Source organism: Cottoperca gobio, chromosome 11 (assembly GCF_900634415.1).
Source record: "Cottoperca gobio chromosome 11, fCotGob3.1, whole genome shotgun sequence".
In the NCBI taxonomy this organism is placed as follows: Eukaryota; Metazoa; Chordata; class Actinopteri; order Perciformes; family Bovichtidae; genus Cottoperca; species Cottoperca gobio.
Genome location: NC_041365.1, coordinates 4,501,584 through 4,522,889, shown reverse-complemented (window position 1 = coordinate 4,522,889; position 21,306 = coordinate 4,501,584). Strand labels below are relative to the sequence as shown.

The 21,306-nt window shown below is 40.9% G+C and overlaps 1 long non-coding RNA gene across 1 annotated transcript; it reads right to left on the bottom strand.

Moving 5' to 3' along the window:
* Window positions 1–299: 299 nt before the first annotated feature.
* LOC115015735 (uncharacterized) lies at window positions 300–3,014 on the bottom strand. Its single transcript, XR_003833024.1, has 3 exons — window positions 2,857–3,014; window positions 2,260–2,353; window positions 300–501 (listed from the first exon to the last, which is right to left on the bottom strand). It is a non-coding gene; the product is annotated as an uncharacterized LOC115015735 (long non-coding RNA).
* Between the last annotated feature and the right edge of the window lie 18,292 nt (window positions 3,015–21,306).

The following is a 21,306-nucleotide window of genomic DNA, read 5'->3' as shown; positions in this document are numbered from 1 at the left end:
CTGGTAATGACCATTCCAGCATCCGTTAACATTAGTCATGCGGCATGAAATAGAGTTATGAAGGCAATTATATTGTATTAATGCACCAATATAACTCATTTTCACCAATGTTCCTGTGATTACTAAAGAAATGCAATTCAGTTGTTTCAGATTAGACCAGTCCAGGACCAGATCAGATTAAATATTAAGTAAAATAAATGTAATCTAATGTGTAAACAATAGCGAATGTATTATATATAAATGTAATAGTCTAAACACTTGCATTATAGCCGGTAAGTAAAAACACTCAAAAAGGAACGGTTTTCTCCAAACACTTTACTTCCATTAATATTTCTTACAAAAAAAGAAACAAATTAACAATCCCTCAAATCTCCTCCGATGGTGTGGGGTCAATCAGTAATATTCAAATATAAATGTCCATATTCAATGTCGTCCAATATCGAAGGCCTCGTCAGCCGCTAAGACGTCTCCATCTTGTAACCATGTTTTTCCAGCTCAGCTCTGCAGGGAGTAAAAGAAAAAACAGAAAGATCAAGTCAGATGATTAAATGTGGATGGTTGAGGCATAAGTACCCTCTGCTATTGATTGTGAGAACCATTAAGAGATGGGAGTGAAAAAATATATAAATATTGCATAATGCGTGCAGCTATGGATTTGATTATTACATATATATATGTATATGGTAGCTGTGCCCTATAACAGTAATGATATCTTTAAGAAACAACTTAATAGCATGGCTATCATAATTGGCCTAAATAGAACAACAGCATATTACTGTCTAAAGTGTACTCCAATAAAAACAGACCAGCCACTTATCCATCAACAGTTATTGATTCTCCAATAAGTGTGAGTGTAAGCATGACAGATCTCATGATAACTTTGAGGAGGTGTATAATGGAAGGGGTTTACAGCACAATTTCAGATACAAGTGAAACATGCAGCGGTCCCCTTAATTAACAACAATCTAAGCTATTATGGAGGAGCTGCATGATGACGGCAAAGACGCCAAGAGCACAAACACACTATTGGTTTCCTAAAATGTCCAAATTGAAGATGCATTAATATGATTAATATTGCTCAAAGAACATTCTGCACTAAGTAGCTTCCTAAACTACAGATGCACAGATTGCTATTTTCCTTGTTGAATCCCAATTTCTTTAAAGAATTACCTGACGATTCACATTTTCTTTTTAAGGACTACAATTGACAGCATGTAAACATCGGAAAACTACATCAATTATGTTCATAATAAAACATTGACTATGAAGTAAAATGCATTTTCTACAAAACTGCACCAAGTCACAGGACCGTCTCTTACTTTTACTCAAGCAAATCTCAAAATTGAAGTGCTTCAGGTCACTTGACAAATAAAATCCAACTGAAAATGAATTGCAGTGTGTAATCACTTTATCTAACATGTTTTAATTTCCCAGAAGAAAACAGATGCAACAAATATATATATATAAAATAACAAACCAAATATCATTTACATCTCTATACATATCAACCTTTTTGGAACTGCAAGTTCTACGACTACAAATCAAGCTGTACGTTATAGAAAACTTTCCATCTTGAGCTGTGCACTGGATTTCATCCGGTTTTATTTACAGTGTATTGATAAAACTTATGAGGAAATTATACATCTTTTTTTTTTGTTGTGAAAATGTTGTTAGTATGCCTTTAAGTCCTTTGCATATAAAACAAAAAGCCAAAACTGTAAAAATAGTTTTTGTTTGTTTGCATTCCTCCTGTTGCAAATTCCGGAGGTGCACAGGAATGTGCGGCTGTTTTTGTGCTGTTCTGCTTTGTCATGTGTAGCGTAGTGGACTAAGCTACAACTGCATTTCATTTTGCAACCCTGCGTTGCATAATGGCAATAAATTATCCTTGATATTTGGAAATCTTTCAAAGATCAACATCTTGTCATTTCATTACTGCACTGTGCACGTTATTGGATGAAAGGTCTGTCACTAAAGGATGTATTTATCCATGTTGGTTAGTATCCGTTACAGTTAGTATATCTCAAATAATTAATTAAAGAGCTGTGTGTGACTAATGTACTGGATTTCATGCAAGACGATTTAGCTTGTATGGCATCAAGTATAAGAAATTAGTACACACCAAGAATGAACTCAATAACGTGGTGCACTAATAAACTCACACTATTTTGCAGCATCTCAATTTCTTGACCTGCTGTGCTATTTAAATTTGACAGCCTATGAGGGGGTGTAGCTAAACATTGTGAATTGTATTGATACCTCAGTTGATTTGAGAAATCATCCTCTACGTTGTCATCATCCCAGTTGTCTTCCCAAACATGAGCATCTTCATCTTCCTCCAGCCCGGTCCAATCTAGGAATTGTACATATGGGATATCACCAACATTAGAAAATAAAAACACTGTAGACAAATCTACAATAACGTGTAAAGCACTATTGACTGTAAACTTCCACTAAGTTAGTTATAGCTCACTGTTTACCTGAATGGCTAACACGTTAGCTAGATAGCTTGTTGGCTCGCATGAACGATAACAGGGGAGCTAACATACACACGCTAGCAAATTAACATAGAAGTGAATGTGAAGTAATACAAGCACAATAACTGACATTAGAAGACAGAAAGCTCCATGAGTCGACAATGTATGTTAAGTTAGCTAAAATCAGTGTGGCGTGTTACCAGAAATGTAGCTAACTGCTAGCTGACGCTAACATAGCTAGGCTAGCTGATGCTAACATAGCTAGGCTAGCTGAGTCACTGTTGCAGGGCCCAGCACCGAACAAACCGTAACAGGCGCCGATGGTGAGCAAAAAGAAAACAAGAGAAGTATGACTTCAAATATTATCTGTAATATTTACCCTCGGCTGGGAATTCTTCAAACTCATCATCCTCCTCCAGTAAGCCCAGGTCCACGGTCTGTTTCTTGTCTGCCATGTTAGCAGTGTTGACGCTGTGTTTCTGTTTGTAATGAATGGCTCCCTATCAGGACTTGAGGGCGGCTGCAGCTGCTCGAGCGGCTACAGATTGCGTTGACTGCGCAGGAAAGTGCAGCAGTCACCATGCTTTACGGCAAGACAAGGAAGGGTAACCTTTTGTATGTAGCACATTTAATTAAAACTAAAGTCAATGTGCTTTACATTAATATGCATGTGCTCTTACCTCGGCATGTAAACACATAAACATTCACTCAGACAGCATTGAAACAGACAGACATACAGTAAGTATCCTAAGCATAAACTTGATAAAAAGGGCAGTACATTAGCCTAACCTTTTTGAGATGAATGCATTTTTTTAAAGTTATAAAAGCTGGCCTATATTTTATTTTATTTGTATTCTAAATTAAATGAGGTTTCTGATTTGTTCGGTGTATTTCAAAGACAACATTACTCTTTAAGTTTGAATACTTTTACCGTATGTGAGTCTTATCTTTATTCATTTGTAAAATGAGTATGGATTTCCAGTAGCCTAAGCAATATCACCAATAGCCTACATTTTACTGGCTTGTCATACTGTAGATGTGACATTAAAATATTTAAACTCCCAGTGAAACAGAAACAGACGGTCTTTAGCTTCTGTATTTTTGACATATTGCATGAAAATATGCAAGACTAAAAGAAGTACCCCAGTCCACATGGTTGTGGTGTCATTGAGATTACAACAGGTGCATGGTGCATCAAATAATTTAACAATAATAATTATTGGGTGGAAGTGAATATTTCCTACTAAGTTGCTGATCATTCTGTAAATTCAACATGCACAGATCTTAATGAAAGGGCTCTACTTTCATCATAGTATGTCAAACTCTAACAGTGTGGAGCCTTAATTAAAGATGTGAAGAGCAACACGCGTAAAATACTTTTAGATTATCCATAAATGGAGTAAATAAATATTGGAATCCTTGTACAAAGTTTGTGTTTTGTTTACGACTGTCCTGTACCTGTTGGATTAGGCATGCAGATAAAGGTAGGGCTACTGTAAAGCATGTGTTTTCTTGTTTACGCGTTTTCGGGATGCTTTAATGGTTTTCAATAACAGTGGTTTGACATTTAAAGGGTAGAGCAAAGCTCAAAATACTTGAAAATATTTGGGAAAACAGAAAACAATTTCTCACTTCCCCTCTGAATTTCTCTCTGTATGTTTCACTCTCTCCCAAACACACACACTCTCTCTCTCTCTCTCTCTCTCTCTCTCTCTCTCTCTCTCTCTCTCTCTCTCTCTCTCTCTCTCTCTCCGACACAACCACAAAAGCCTTATACAGTCCTCTTTCCTCAAAACATATGCAGACAAGTCAGTCAAATTTCAGCAAAGATCTTTCTTTTAGAAACAAATGCACATTGTAACCCATGTGGCCTGCTCAAATAATGAAGCGGCAGCCACAGCTTAGGATGTATTTTAGATAAATGAGAGCGCACATTTACCACAAAACCACTCGCACCACAATGAAAATTGCTCTGCAGCTGTCATATGTTGACAGATGGAGCAAACCTCAACTTAGGCTCTACGTACTTATTCTATTTTCAAATTATTTTGTAATCATCCTAAGCCTTTACACATGACAATGCCACAACAGTCGAAGGAAAGAGGAACAAGAAATGGATAAAAAAAGTGCAGAAAGTAAATGCTCTGTGTTTAAATAGCTACATTCCAGTGAGACGTAGAAATGCATGAAGGCAAAAATAATATTTAAAACATCAGATCATGTCTGCACACAAAATCTGAATAAATTTGGTAACGCTTCTGAAGACTTTTTAATTTGAAGTAATGAATGAATTATTGATACTTTTAAGACGACAACTGATGGTTGTTTTCCATCGGCGATTAATCTGCAGGTAACTTTCTCAGTTGTTTGCTTTATAAAATGTCCAAATATATTGAAAGATACATATCTTGACGTGTTTGAGTGTCTTGTGTCGTCCTACCAACTGTTCAAATCCTAAATATATTCAGGTTACTGTCACATGAGATAAAGAAACACAGCAAATTACAACAGAGCAGGTGGAATGAACACATTAAAAATAGCTGCGATATACAGAGTAGCTCTTCAGTTGTTATCTGCTCTCAGGGTCGGACTCTAACAATATTTCTGACAACAGAATAAGTTTGCCTCACCATTTTTAAAGAGACTATAGGATTGAAATGACGGGTGCAATCAAATTCAATCGGGTTATCTGCAATTTCATTTACATCTTCACGATAGAGGATTTGATTTATGAATGACAGCCTGTCTTGCCTTGAGATGCACTCCCTAGCTGATTCTGGTGCCCGCGTCACTCAGTCTCAGGTGCAGGTGAAGCCCTGGGAAGTGGCTGCAACGTCCGCCCAGCATACCTGAGACTGCAGTTACACCGCGCCTGGCGCCTGGAGTCTCTCTGCTCAGGTAAAATAGGGGGGGGGGGGGGTCAGAGAAGGCAGATACAACATGGCCACCGCAGACAGACTCCATCACAACTTATGTCTGAGTACCAGCATCACATTTCTGTCCTTTCACAAAGCCCTCTGGGAAAGGACAGGCCGGCAGCCACTGTAAGTACACTGAAAGAGACAGACAGGGCAGACAGGGGAAGACTCCAGCTGAAGCCCCCCCCCCCCCCCCCCCCACTACTGCCTGGCTCTTTATCACAGGCCCCGCTCATGATATGGCCTCGAGGCAGTGCACAGTGAGAGGTGGATGGATGGAAATGGGTGGAGATTTGAGAGAGAAGAGTGTGTGTGTCACCAAATAATCCAGATCACGTCCCAGAGATAACAGACAAGACCTCTTCTTCCACTTGTCAGAGAAAGTGACAGCGCATAGGAAGACTGCCGGCTGTGTCGTCTAGCCGTATACTTGCTGTACCTGTGGACACTTTGTCTAGACACCCCCTCCCAACAATTACACTTTTCATTGTCATTTTCCCTGCCTCAAAATGGAGGCTCCCTATGGTGCCACTCAAAACGGAGCGTGTGCATACCTTAGAAAGTTTAGTTGTGTTTGAGCTTTTGTTGTCAAAGCTGTGAAGTATTAAGACAAGAAAATAGCGGGATATATGAGCTTAAAGAAATGCCCTAGGACATACAAGAAAGTGATCATGGTGGATTAAGGGGACTTAACCAGCCAATTAATGAGGCAAATCCAAGAAATACATGTAAGCTTTGCTCCTAGGAAATCTGCAGAGAGAGCGATATGCTTCCAGGATATGTCTGTCAAGATCCTGTATTAAATTTAATCCCAGCCAGTCAGTAAGTCTACTCCATTGTGTGTTGTGTGGAAACCCAGTCTCTCTTTTCATATAAATACGTGCATGCAGTAGAGAACAGTGGATGTAGATTATTTCAAACTTGCTAATATAATTCCCAGATGTATCAAATCAACCTTTTAAAAAATGTATTTAAAAAAAGGATCTTTTTATGTTTGTTTTGCTCTACAGAGATTTTTTTTTTCCGGGGGTCTTATTCATTGAGATGTCTGTCATGACGAATTTAAGTTTCATATTTTCCCCCCTGTCCGTCTTGAAAAGCTCTGTCATCTTAGGCTTGAGGTACAGTTTGCCAAGAGGCTAATGGCCCTTTATGACAGTACAATCTGATGCCTGTCCCGGCTAGCCTCCAGGTAATCCTGTCCACCTCGGCGGCTTAGCCCTGCTCGGGCTTAAGTTGCATATTTTGTTTTTATCAGGACTCTGCTGATAAATGCTATCAGCGAGGGAGAAATGAAATATGGGGGGTCTAGCTTCATTTCGCTGAGCCGCTAGTTGAAATCTAGAGTTGAGGAACAATGACACCTCTATTGGTGGAGCTAGACTGGCTATATGGTTGGAATACACAGCATATGACTCCCAATATTCACAATAGTCATTTGGCAATACTTGTTCCCAACACTGATTTGGCACAAATTCCACTCACAGGTTTTTTTTTTTAGGATTTAAATTGTCTTTGCATAAATGCATGATAGTCCACTTTCAATCACAATTGCAGCAGCTGTACTTTCAGACCTCCCAAATGATCATTTAATAAAATTATAAAATTACATGCTAATTTATTTCCAGTAATGTGCGCTAATAGTGTACTACCTCTGTGGTCCATGGTCCAATGCCATGGACCTATACTGTACGTGAAAAGCACTCGTACACTCTTACCATAGGTGATAACCCCCTCTGTGAAAAGCACTCTTATTGGAAGTACCCATTATCTGCAAAGTCTATCTTCATGCTGACACAAAGTCATTAGCTTAAGCTGTCCTCTGTGTAAAATAATTGTTAATGTCTTTGGCAATGGTGCATGGTGAATTGACACATATTTTCATTGACTGCTACAAATAAATTACACGTAAATTAAATGCTGGAACCGGCAGATATTCAATATTACATACAGGTATATTCAAACGACTGAAATCCGAGGTGTTTTATAATCCCACTTGAGAAAAATTAAATAATTAAATGTCAATATGGTTATAATTTTCTTCATTTAGGCCAAGAAGGATGCATTTTCTCTCTCCTTCATACTTATTGAGCCTTTGCTATCTCTAGGCCTGAAGTGTATCTATTGTGCTGTGACGCATCCTAAGATCAGCACCACAAAAGGGGCTTTGTGAGGGATGACACATGTCACATGTCCATGTTGAAATGCTGGCTACCTGGATTTCTAACCTTTTTTTGCCTTCCTTTCTCCCAATGTGCCAAACAAGTATGCCTCCCTTCTCCAGACTTTATATACTCCTTCAATTATTTTGTCTGCTTGATATGTTAAGAGGATCTTTACATATTGTTTGTAGCCTCCATATTTATCGTCACCCATGTGTCTCTTTTCTCCCATTTCTCTCCCTCTTCCCCTCCCCAGTCATTTTTCTATTTCTCTATATCGCACACAGAAACAGACACACCTCCCTCTCTCACTAGTTATAGTCATGGTATATCAAAGTGTGCGTGTGTCCCAGTGTGTTGAGTGAATGAGTGACAAGACCTGCTCTGCTCCTCTCTGACACCTGTCAGAGCCTCGTCCGTCGTCTGTGTGCAGAGATGGAAATGAGCAGGAGTGACACAACATGCCAGAGGTGACGGTGACGGCTCACTTCTCTCCCCCGGCTTCTGAATCAGTCTCACAGCTCGCGGCTCTCGGGCTGGCTGGGTAACAATAATTATCTACTCCGAAACTTTCTGATGAACCTTATTTGTAATGCAGTGATGTCACACTCACTTTGACATTTGAGTTCTCATGCTGTGGATGTGGTGAGTGTCCGTCTGGACATGTTTGATCATGTAGTTTATGCTACAGACAAGGTTATAGATGCAGACTATGTTACTTTTAAAGGGGGAAATAACTAACTCCTCCTCTTACAAATGAAAAGATGTCTTCACAAGAGTCAAATCAACACACTCAAGGGGTTCTCTGTTACTTACTTGGTCTGGTATGACCAGTATCTTATGGGGGCTGATGTAAGCTGAATGAAGGTATAAGTATTACTGAAGGTCAGCTTGCCAAATGTATGACTCTTCTTTACTCCTCTATGCTACTGTTACAATAAGGGGTGTGCTTTGTAAGTCATTTCCACGTTCGAGTACTCACATTAAATTATTATAGAGTACTCGCAACAAAAATCTAAAATAAGTATAGGATCCTAAATAAACGGCCAGGCGAAAACATTTATTTAAACAGCAAACGAGTGATTGACTGGAAAAAGTTAAACTTTATTAGTGTGTAAATATATATGTGTGGTGTTTTTACAAAGCAAAAACAAATCTGTCATTACTTTATTTTCAGTACATTTTAGCAAACGGTAGTTTAGCGTTTAGCGTTTAGCATTATCCTATATTGTCATGTGTGGCTGCAGTGGCGACTGTGTCTTGACTCTACATTGATACGTGAGACCCGCAGCGCATCGATCCAGCTGCAACTGTAGTGTAATCCAACTCTTTTCATTGTTGATTTGCTATAATCTCTAACTGACTAACCCTCCACAATTTGGTCGTACTGAAATCTGTGTGCCTAATCCCCAACATGTGGCCGTCCCTAGCCCCGGAAAAGTCTGTGATTGGTCTGATTGATAAATGAAGCTCTCCTTATGCTTTTGGGCGTCCATTCGAAGGGGGCCTCTGTGGGTCTGGACTATGTCCAGGAAACCTGGGACAGCCACTTATTAGGTAGTTAGACCCTCATGACGAGGGCTGCAGACAGGGACCGCTGGTGGTCACCTGGGCTTGGATTTAGCTTTGGCAGCCATCAGTCAGGACTGTGGTTTCATGTTGTGAACGGGACACAATCCTCTCTTCTGCACTAAGGTCAAGGGTTGTATGTTTGTTCAGCCTGGTCAGGTAAAAAAATGTAATTATTAGTACTCTATCGAAACAACCAGGAAATCCCCCTGTGAGAATTTAATTTGCTTGTTAACAATCAAACTGTGTCCACAAGATAAGACTGTATGAAGTCCTTGTTAACTTTAACCCCTTTGGTATCAATTTAAATTAAATCCCCCTTATTGTTATTTGTACTGAGGGAAGTTAATGATAAAACAGAGAGGAAGGTATGCAAGAGTAGGCATTGAACCCCCCCCCCACACTTTGGTAAAGTCATTACTGTTTCTAAATTGTTTCTTCTCCTTCGATTAATTTTCAAACAAAGATGCACAGTGTGTCTGTTCATCGTCAATTTCACATGTTTCAGGGAGAGAAAGAGAAAATAAACATCTTCATTTAAGCAGAGAAGAAAGGCTTTACTCCACACATGTAGGACTGTTTGAATGTTTCCTTAGTTTGGTTGTCATTCACACACTCCAAATTTAGAGGGGGAAGAAATTGTTAGAGACATGTATGATCTATCATTCAACCTTTATTTTCTACAAGGGGTATTAATGACGCAGAATCAATCCTTGCACCACAACAAAGTGCCACAGTTCCCACATACTTTGCCTTAGTCTGCATTTTCAAAGCGGTAACGGTAAACGTAAGTTTAGCACAGAAGTCCAGGCAGGCTTAAAACCAAAAGGTTTACTTGAGAATATGGCCATGGGCGAGGCTTAAGCGGCTCGGCCAATGATGCGGTGCTCAGGATCCGAGCAGAGCACCCTGGGTAGAGTCCAGATGAAACACTAGGAGGTGAAAGGGAAAGTGGTGATTTGTCATTAAGACTTTTCAAAGAAAGGTCAATGCCGAGGGTCCAATTTATGCTTGTTGTAATTTCACTCCAATCGCTCCCCCATGCCCCTAAACACATTCTTCTTCCAGGGATCCAAAGAACACCAGTATGTAGTAGAGTATGTGATTACATGCAAATATAGCACATTCCTCACAAACGGCAGAAATGTTTTTATAAGGTTTCTATAAATTATGTAATGGGATTTTTAAATATCAACTGTTGGAAGCAGTCTCTGTTCAATGTCATGGAATCCAGTTCGGCATCTTTTCAGCAGAATTTGTAGCACCGATGTTTGTCAATGCAATATGTTTGGCCTCGCACTGCATGTAATCTACTTTGGCTTTGGATCGAAGCTGTTTCTGGGCTCATTAACACGGAGAGAAGGTGAGGAAAGCCTCGTTCAGCATGACTGCCAGGTACAGTTTCTCTTGGCCAGTGCAGCATTTGTAAAACATGCTCTCATAAAACCAAAATCAAACGCTCCAATTCTTGAATGGGATGTTGGAAAGTTATTTACAGGCAAATAAAGTTGCGTGCGACCGTGTAAAAAGCCGCCCATGTTTTGGTGCATGGTTCTGTTTAGCAGAAATCATTTTCTCTTTTGGAGTGTTGCCTGTGATTTGCTGCAGACTCTTGTTAATCCTTTGCACACACTTGAAAGTTGATCATCTAAATTAACTCTCTGCAGATGGCAACAACGTGATTTGTTGTGTGTACGTGCGCACGGTCGCTTGTTCTTGTGTGTAATGGGAGATACGTTGCTATTTAATTTAAAGAATTCAGATGAGGCGTGCTGCTGGAGACCTTCCTGCCCGCACACACAGACACACAGATGTGCATCATCACTGGTTGATTGTTGGTGACCTTGGCTGATTGAACTCGTAGAGGGCAGCCAGTTGTGCAGCTGGGGTCGGCTGTCTGGCTGGCCAGGGCGGCAGGGTGCTAAGGGGAGAAATAGTAGCGTGACTGCGAAGGACTGCCGAGCAGCCATATCATGACCCCGGGAGACACACTCCCAAGTCTGCGCACTGTGCTGCACTTGTTTCCCTGGGAGAGACGGCAGAGACAAAAGAGCAAGGAACTTCCCCAGACCTTCATTTGGGGTGTTTGGACAACTCTAAGGCCCCCACAGTGCCCCCAGGGGCCTCTCAGCTGGCCCGGAGAGTGAGAGCGACCAAGTAATAAGGCAAAGCAGTGAACACTGAGCAATTAAGAGGGGGAGTGTGTGTGTGTGTGTGTGTGTGTGTGTGTGTGTGTGTGTGTGTGTGTGTGTGTGTGTGTGTGTGTGTTATGGGGTGATGAGGAATCTATGACATCATTGTTACAGGGATTTTATAAAAGCCATTTGTCGCATGTATAGCTGCAGTAATACAGATTTATTTTTATAATGAACTGACATTTAATCTGAGAAAGCTGCAGTGTCTCAGTGGCATTTTAGTTGATGACATGAATCTAGAAGATAAATCTTTATTCTGTTTTATTAGTTTGGGGAAAGCCTTCCTTTTTATCGACCGTGTCTGCAACTTTTATGAACATATAAAGTATGTTCTACTCTATTATTATCACTCAAGTATACCGGAAATGTACATAAAATGAAATATTTGCGTAGTTTGTAGCCATATCCAATGGTTTATAGAACAATGACTCATGATTTCTCCATTGCATTTTTATTTGTTTGTTTATTTGTTGGCCATATATTTTGGTGGATAATGACCCATCTCAGCAAACCACATGAAGCAAAAGGGAAAACATTTGTAATTACCAATGCACAGCTTATTTTTCCAGTACAAGTAATGTCAAAAAACAGTGAATAAAACTAGCTGTGAACAGAAACAAAACCTCCAGTCTAGAGAAAGCCAAGTGAGCCTTGTCTATAAGTGTTTATTATCTTCATATGGAGCGAAAGAAAAAAGAATTGAAAAGCTTTTGGTAAAGAGGCTGTTGTGAGTTGAGATGCCAAGGCTTCAAGGAAGTAGTTGAAAGGGCGAGTCAAAAAGTAATCAAAAGAGGTTTTTAGCAGAGGGAGAGACAGAGAGGAGAAAGGTTTGGGTGTAGTTACATGAACGCAACTTGGCCTCGTCGGATGACAAATTGTCCGGCAGTGGGACAGGACGGTTCAGCCAGCTGGTTGGCCCCATCGGCGGGTTGATTGATGGTGTTGATGTTCTAAATCGGCCGCCAACACACCGAGTACAGGACTTGTAATAGCGCAGCTTTAGATTGGCCCTGGAGATAGCAGGAAGTGGATGGGGGGATGCAAGGAGGGGGGGGGGACTGCAGAGGAAAAAGGACAAGTTCCCATGCATGCATACCAGGATATGAGGTTTGAAAGTGCAGCTGCGGTTTTAACGAGTCCTATAGGTTCACGGAGGTAAAGTTTAGAGAGGGCAACAACACGGGTTAGAGTTAGTGAAACTCTATCATCTCCCTAACTGTTTAACCATCCTGCTTCTAATCGAACAAGTGGTGTGTTGTACATCATATCACCCAAGCATCTGCATTAGATCTTGCTTAGTCATGTCTCAACAAAATACATGCAGGGTCATCATCACTTAGACAAAAAAGCCTGAGGTCAAGGCGCGATCATTACTGTCAAACACAGGTCAGAGCCGATGCTCTCATGTCCGCAATCGTACGATCAACAATGGTGGATGGGTATCGGTGAAAAAGTACAACTTCTCACTAATTGTAACAGGAGCTCCTTTATCATAGTTTCAGGCTCTCTTAATAACACTGTACCTTTGATCAAGAGCAGTCTGGGATTGTGTGGGAGGTTTTCAGATCTCGACACACGCAAAGGGGAAACGCAGGGCAGTTCAGGGTCGCACTGGGTGCTTTCCACCATCATTGCAGAAGAAAATGCGATTTTCCTAAAAGTAATTTAAAAGTAAGATTATAGGCTGGATCGTTATTAGCAAAGTTAATGACCCACCCACCTGCCTTAAATAAGATGAGACGATAACCTGGTCTTTTCATCCAGACTGAGTCAATTAATCAACCTCAACATACTCGTTCTGTAGCTGTCGAAACTATTAGTAGCCATTAACTTATAAGAATACCATAAATGTTCACATGCATTAAAAACAAACAACAAAAATATGTGGCATTTTGTTGTTGAAGTTTCTTTTACAAGGCAAAATCAATTTTCCCTCAACACACAAACACAACCATGTGCATGCAGGTGTTTTTATAGTAGTTTCCTAAAAATCCTCTCATGTAATAAAGTGCACACTTTAAAAAATGCTTTTTACTCTGTGAAGAGATGATAAAGAGTTTAGAATGATGTAACTTTGAGTTGACCTGTTCAGTAAAACACCTCTTCTCTTCCATTATGTGAACATCCGCAGCTCAGAATAATAAGCATTGAAAAAAAGAAAAAGCACACATATACCTGATAATATCATCAGTTACACTGAACACTGTACACAGCAGCAGTGTGAAGAGGTTAGCCCCTAGCTCTAATGAAATTAAATCCAGTTGATTCTGGATAGCAATCAAATCATATGAAATAAAAAAAAAATGCAGCTCTCTGAATCATGTCTGATTGCTTTGCACTAAAGGGCATAAAGGTTGGGAACATCACTTTCTTTATTCCAGAAACTGCATGTTCATCAGTCGAACACTGACCTGTTCATCTTTCTTTGATGTGTTATTAGATTACTTTTAAATAAAAGAGGGCTATCATCTGCAAAGACATCAAGTATTTTCACTTGTCATTTTTAAACTGTGAGCGTGATGATACCTTTGTGATTGTTAGATACACCAGATACACCATCCAAAAGGTCTGAGTACACATTTACTTCTCAACTATTTACTGGGTGAGTAGACAGTCCTTTCAAAGTTTTTATGTTTTTAAGTCTTTTAGGCTTCCTCAGGTTTTTGCTACTGATTCCATTCATTAGCCTTCGTAAAGGCCAGAGAACACTGTAATTCTGGTTGGCTGGTTGGGGGAAGATAATGGGCAAGAAGCCAGGGAGTCGTCTGTATGAGCTGTTTGTGGGCCAACGTCCTTCTGGCCTTGGGCCGCTTGCAGTGTCGTCTATGAACCAGTCCCATTGTTTACAGCCATACATGTGCCGACACACACACACACACACACACACACACACACACACACACACACACTCAGGCATAATGGACAGTCACGTGTGCTTGCGCATACAGCAAGTGATTGCCTGGGACCAAGTCGACACACTAATAATCTTCTATTTAAACTAAATGTACGTGGGCTCTGTCGGGCAAGTTACTTGTGAATGTAGTTAATTACTCATTATACTCATTTCTAAAGTAAATACATTACTTTACGGATAACTTAACAGCATGAGTTATTTTCCCACATCCAGATCCTGCGCCAAGCTAACGTCCTGGACCAGTGTCTTCACTGAACACACAGATACAAAGTTAAAGATGACCCCTGGAGTATTCTTGTAAACTTACTATACTTACACAACAGGACTTTTTACTCTTCCACTATATTGAGGAGCACTACGGAGGTCACATTATGCAACACTCTCACGACACAGACACTGTCGCCAATGTTGCAGGTTTTGGACGACGCATTGAAGCCAGGTAGCCTTCCGGTAACAGCTTTTTTCCAGTCTTCTGATTGGAAAACATCTTTTTCTTCTTCTCCTTTGCATGATTGGCCAACATGTCTTAAATCATGGTTAAATCTCGACCCGTTTGTTTGGCATGATCTTGACAGCGCTTCAGAGAGACAGAGAACCTTGTTCTCAAAAACAACCGCGTACATGTGGACTGGGCCTGAGATATCATGTTGACAAAGAAACAAATGAACAAAGTGATACTGTCTGATCTATTGCACTAACTCACTCACACACACACACACACACACACACACACACACACACACACACACACACACACACACACACACACCTACACACACACACACACCTACACACACAAACACTTTCACACACTGTCCTCCCTTTTGAGAAGGCTTTGCAACCACCCAGTGTATGATCCACTCTCTGGACATGTGTGCAGAGGTGTAATTTTCACCCTTTCCTCCTGAATTAGGACACACACACACACACACACACACACACACACACACACACACACACACACACACACACACACACACACACACACACTCACACACACACACACACACACACACACACACACACACACACACACACACACACCCCGTTAACCCTGGATTCTTGGATAATTTTGGTCACTTTTCACCCTTGGCAGACTAGTGCTGTACAAATGACAGAGGCAGAGCAGGCCTTGCAGCTGTGTTTGTGAGACCTTACCCACCCCCTTAGAGGCACACACACACACACACACACACACACACACACACACACACACACACACACACACACACACACACACACTTACTACACACACACACTTACCACCTACTGGCACAGCAGAAGAAAAAATAGAACAGTGCTTACCTCACTATTATGTTCTGTGACTAGTGTGTGTGTACGTATGTTCAAGTATGTGTGTGTTTGATTGTCTCTTTCTCCTTTATCTCGTTCTCCCCATGTCTCTCTCTCCCTCTGCCCCCTCCCCTCTCCCTCTCTTGTCCTCCTCCTCTCAGATCCTTCTTCCTCGCCATGATTTCACAGACCTCCACTTACTCTATTGTGCCAGGGAACAAAAAATAAAAGAAACACAATCGCCCTGTCCTCTTTCTCATCTTAATAAGCAGCTCCAAGTTTGATAATTACACGTTCAGCCCCCCGCATGAGTTTCTATGCAATGTTCACATCAGGGAGAAAGCCATTGACTCCGCTGTTGAGGGGAGCAACTATTAGGAATGACTGACAACTGTCCCCCTCCCCCTTTGGTTGGGGCGGCTGTAAAAGTGAGAACAGCGCCGATCAATTCTGTCTCCTCGTTAGGGAGTGTGTCCCTGAACACCACCATGCAAGCATCCAAGCAGCCAGCGGACCACATACGTTGCAAGGCCCATAATCCATTCCATAACCTATCGCCATATGCTGCCGATTAATGGGGTTTCTGCGGAGCAAGCACAGAGGAGACGGCCAGACTGAGGGTTTTCTTCTGTGGCGGAAGCCAATCTGTTTAGGATTAGGGGAATAACTGGTGTGGCTGACACCGAGGCATCCAACATGCAGGGCTAAGGAGAAGAGAAGGGAAGAGGAGAGAGAAAAGAGGAAGGAGTGCAGTGAATGTGTTGACAGGAGGTTGATTGTGTTTTGGCAGGGGTCTGGTCATTTGGTGATGGTTTGTATCTATAATTGTTGATTGTCCAAAATCTGAGAGCCATCTGTGGTTGTTTAGTCCATTGCACTGCACCATTTCTAGAAAGCATCTTTATTCAGTTATGTTAATTGTTGCAACTTCCAGGTATTCATAAACGGATTGGTTTTGGAGTATCGTCTTATCCGAGATCATCAAAATAAAGGAAACACTGTTCTCCTCTCTTCTGTTTGAAGCAGAGACATACCTTATCTGACTCCTCCACACAGAGAGGCCTTCTTTTGTGAACTAGCGGCGCACTCAGCCATTATGATGGCAATCTTGATGATTAAAGACCCGTGGAACAAACTGGGCTACCTGTTGCCATGATGTCATGTCTAGTCTAGAGCAACGATTAAGATTTAAAGCCATTAGAGAACTTTACTGGATGCTGTTTGTGGAAAAATATCAATTAGCTACAAAAATGTGGATAATGTTTTGGACCTGAGGTTCTGGCTCTTAGTGACCATTTAGAGGCACCTATAGGTGCAAATGTGGATTTTTCTTTTTTTGGGGGGTGGGGTAAATGATGTATAAGAAACAGCTGTTTCTTGAAACCACACTGTGTCGAGAATTGACGCAACCAATTATCACTATTGGACTAAAAGGATCAGCTTCTCAACTCTTGGCTCTTGGGTTAGTGGTGGATGACTGGGTTCGCATTGAATAGCACAGTGGCGTAATAATCTAAGTGCAGAGTTACAATGAGTTTGAGGAATTGGGTACATTTGAATTTATGAAGTCTATATTATTTCTACCATTTTGCAATAAAGTTTTCTGCTGCTACTTTCTTGATTGAAAACAGTAGTTACATAAAACTCATTTTATGAAACGGAAAACCTCAGCTTTACACAGCATTTTATCGTCTTTCAGCTCATTGTTTTGGTTTTCCAGCCAGCAACTTAAGTGTTTTGGTTCACTCTCACCGCTTTCATCAATCACATTTCCAGTTGTATGATACCTGCTTAGAACTGAACAGCACACAGACACAGTTGGTAGCTTGTTGGTGAACACAGTGGAGCGTTTAGCCGCTAAAGGGCCAGACATTTCCTTCAGGAGTTGGCGGTGACCAAAAACAAAGCTAAAAGGACAATAAATATTGGGCTTGTGATTGCCAGGTGAGCAGAAATGCCGCTCTAATTAATGCTAATGTTCCTCTTTACCTGCTGGATGGTTAAACAGGCAATTGTTGGCTAAGATGTTTGCCATAAAAAGATAATATTGATAAGGTGAAAATATATTAGTGTTGTTATTACATAGTGTTTACGACTTTGTTTGAAAATCTACATGGATGCAGAAGGTTAAAAACTGAGAGTGAGTCAAGCAGGCCAACATTCTTCAAAGAATAAAACTGAGGTGAGAGGTGAATGAAAGCGGGAAGTAGAGTGATGAGGAGGTTGAAGAGATGATGCAGAGCAAACATCCATTTAGCAGAAAAGTTGTTACAGGTGTGCAGAGACGCACACACACACACACACCACTCTTTATGTGCAGAAGCTCCTGTGATAACTTAAAGCTTGTTTCCTCACCTCACTGCACAGTTGATGGGTTTATGGAGCCTGCTCAGCCCTCCTCTGCCCTCCATGATCACAGTCTACCACATCTTCACCTCCACCTCTGCAAACCATAGTGACACGCATCCATATGTATGAATAACAAATATAAAACAGATTCATTATTTTTTTTTCCTCCTGTCTTTATTTTATTCATCACCTTCCTCTCATCATCTCTCTTTTCCATCCCTCCCTCCCTCCCTCCTCCTCCTCCACCCTTCTCACAGGTGGCTGTGCTCGAGCCTCACTCACATGGAAGCAGGCTCTTCTCACAGCCCGGGGCCTCGGCCTCTGAAGCACTCCTCTGGGAGATTCCACCAGAGACCCAGGCCTGCACTCTTAATGCAAATGTGCAGCCAGATTGGAATTGAAAATCTTGAGATTCTGAGGCCCTTGGAAAAAGCAACACAGAGACACACACAGTGTGCAACACAGATACCTACGCATGCGACTTAAATGGCGGACAACAAAGCACACACCTTCTCCTCCTTCGGAGCAATGTTATTTTTGGCTCGGGCTTGGACATATGTCACTGGGGAGTGCGTGTAGCGCCTGGTTAATTAGGGCTACCTCAAAGCAGGCATAAAAACGGAGGCGATATTTATTAGGCAGCATTTTAGCTGCTTGTCATGAATGTGTGTCAGCGCTGTAAAACAAAGTTTGAATGAGTGAGTCAGAAAATGTTCTGTAACTAACCATTGCTACCCTGCTGCTCATGGAGAGATTGACATTTCAAATTTCTTTGCTCCAATTCATAAATACATCCTGCTCCATGTACACTCTCACGGAAGATGTATTCCTCTCCCAGTAGTATTTATTTGTTGTAATCAAGAGGACAGAGAGATGTTTGTCCCCTAGTGCTTGCTGTACATGATTCCTCCTACAGCAGAGGAACACTGTTACATACCAGAAGCGTGTAATAATTTACGATGGCCATGCTGAGGTGGTTATGTAAAAGCAGACTTGTTTAATTTTGCACTGAAAGCTAATGAATCCCAGAGGTAGTGTGAGTTAGTGTTACTGTAACTGTTGTTGTGATGAAAATGAGTTACACCCAGAAGGTGTTGATGGACTTTACAAGTGAAAAGAACTTTATGTATCAATGTGTGCCAAATGTATGTATTCCCCTACACATATTTATTTCTTCAGAGGAGTTAGAGTGTGTGATTGGCCACAGTATAGACAGTTCCCTGTTTACAATCGAGGATGTGCACACAGCAGAGGGTTAGAAAACTCATTGCCACAAAGGCATGGTAGCTTAAATAGGGACGTTTTCAGTTGATCATGACAGCACTAACCAAAATTACACAAAGTTAGCTCATGCTAGTAATAAGAAATTACCTGGATATGTCCCAAACCATCAACGGGCAGCACGGGTTAAAAGCACAGAAGCCCACTCACACAAGTAACGTTAGCATAGTTGAAATTCCCACTGTATGACTGCCGCAAAAGATTTCTGATGACTTTATGGTCTCAATCGCTAGTTTCAAGACTTCTTCAGTACAGCAGGATGTTCATTTAGTAAATTATGGTCCTTTTTAGGGTAAAATAGATGGTAAAGTAGGGTAAACTTTCGGGCGTGGCCTTGTGATTGGCAGGTTTCTCCCCCGGCATCACTACCACGGCGTAGCTACCACGGCGTAGCTACCATGGCATTGTTCAGCGTCGTACTAAATGGCACTGTAAGGAGTCGGATTTCCGGTAAGTATATTGTGTTTTTCATGTTAGCTTACATGTTTTTGTGCTAGCCAAAATTAGCATCTCAATTAATATTACAGTTGATGTGATTTATGGATGCACATTGCTAACCAAGCTTGCTAACTAGCATTAGCTGGTAATTTAGCATCTGTTACCTGGTCCCCGGTTTCTTCCCAGCTCCACACTCATCTAAACTTCGTCACTTCTGGCTCTAAAAAAACAAGATGGCGACAGACAAAATGTCAAACTCAAGGATTCAAAACGGTGGTCCACAAACCAACATCACTGTGGCTACGTCCACTTCTTTTATATTATGGATTAAACCAGGAATCCCTCACACAGACACACAGAGAATTAGAAATGCTTTGCATCTATGCCACATATAAAAAAGCGTTGAACATTTCCAATAAAAAAAAAAAAACAAGATCTATTTTTTGATTGAGTTCTTTTTTTAAATTCTTTTTGATGGCTGTTTGGCGGATGTAAAACACAGGAGTACCGACTTTTCATTTCCTTTCCCTCTTAAGTGGAATTCCAGAAAGAAGTAGTTAATCCGAGAAAAAACAAACATTCGTCATTTTTTTCAGACTCTTCAATGTGACATTGATGTAGCTTGTTGCTCGCAATCTCTTTGTCACCTGTTTGTCTTCTTCTAGCCAACACAAAGACTATTGTTTTTGGTTGTTTTTGAGTATTTTGGCCACTTCACACCTGTCATTCACATCTCTCCCAGCGTGTCCATTCAGCAGCGTGAAGGGAGGATCATCTTTGTTGTGTGAACTGCACTCATTTCCCCCAGTGAATAGCCAAATGTTTTATTATCGATTTATACAAAACAGACTAGCTAATGGGTCTAATTGCTTCCACAAAGACAAATTAATGAACAAACAGCGGACATGTTCGTCCAATGAATGACTTTGACGTGAAGGTGATTTCTCACATTTGAGCACAACTGAGAGTAGATTGTACTAAATGCAATAATAAAATAGCGACATCTTCTTTTTTTCCACCATATTGCACGTCTATAAAAGGCTCCTGTAACATTGCAGTGTGAGCTGGTTGATTCAAGGGTTCTGGTTTCATGATTTTTGGCCCGGAGGAGAGTGGGTTGTGGTTTGGACTAAGGGTGCCAACAGAGGCCACGTGATAGGCATTACCTCAGAGCGAGGGTCCATGGAGATGATTACACTTTAAGAGCTTTTTAATGCTCATTAACACTTCTGGCTCCTCTCATGGTTTAAATCCTGAATATTTCACCCTTTAGCTGACATGAAGCCGTACCTAACAAAAAGAGAAATACCAATTCCAAAATTTGGTTAAATTTCAATTGAATCTTGTTGATACACATTCTTTGCATTCTGAAACAGTGACTTTTTTTGTGCCCCGTTATCTAGATATTATCCAGACTCTCTTTAGCCTCCGTAAACATAGAGTTAGTAAGCTGCTACTGGTATTTATACAAAACCACTTAAATACTTGACACACATTACACATGAAGCACAATTTGTCACAGGGAGACTGGAGCTGTTGTATTTTGGCAACATTATATTCAAGTTGAGCACACCTTTTCCAAAGTTTTATAGAGCGATGACAATGCACAGGTTGTTCTACTGTTACAATAGTTTGTTGTTACTGGGATTAGGGGTTAATATAAAACTTGCTGAGTGTTGTTAGACTCATGCAGTGTCGTAATAGACTTAC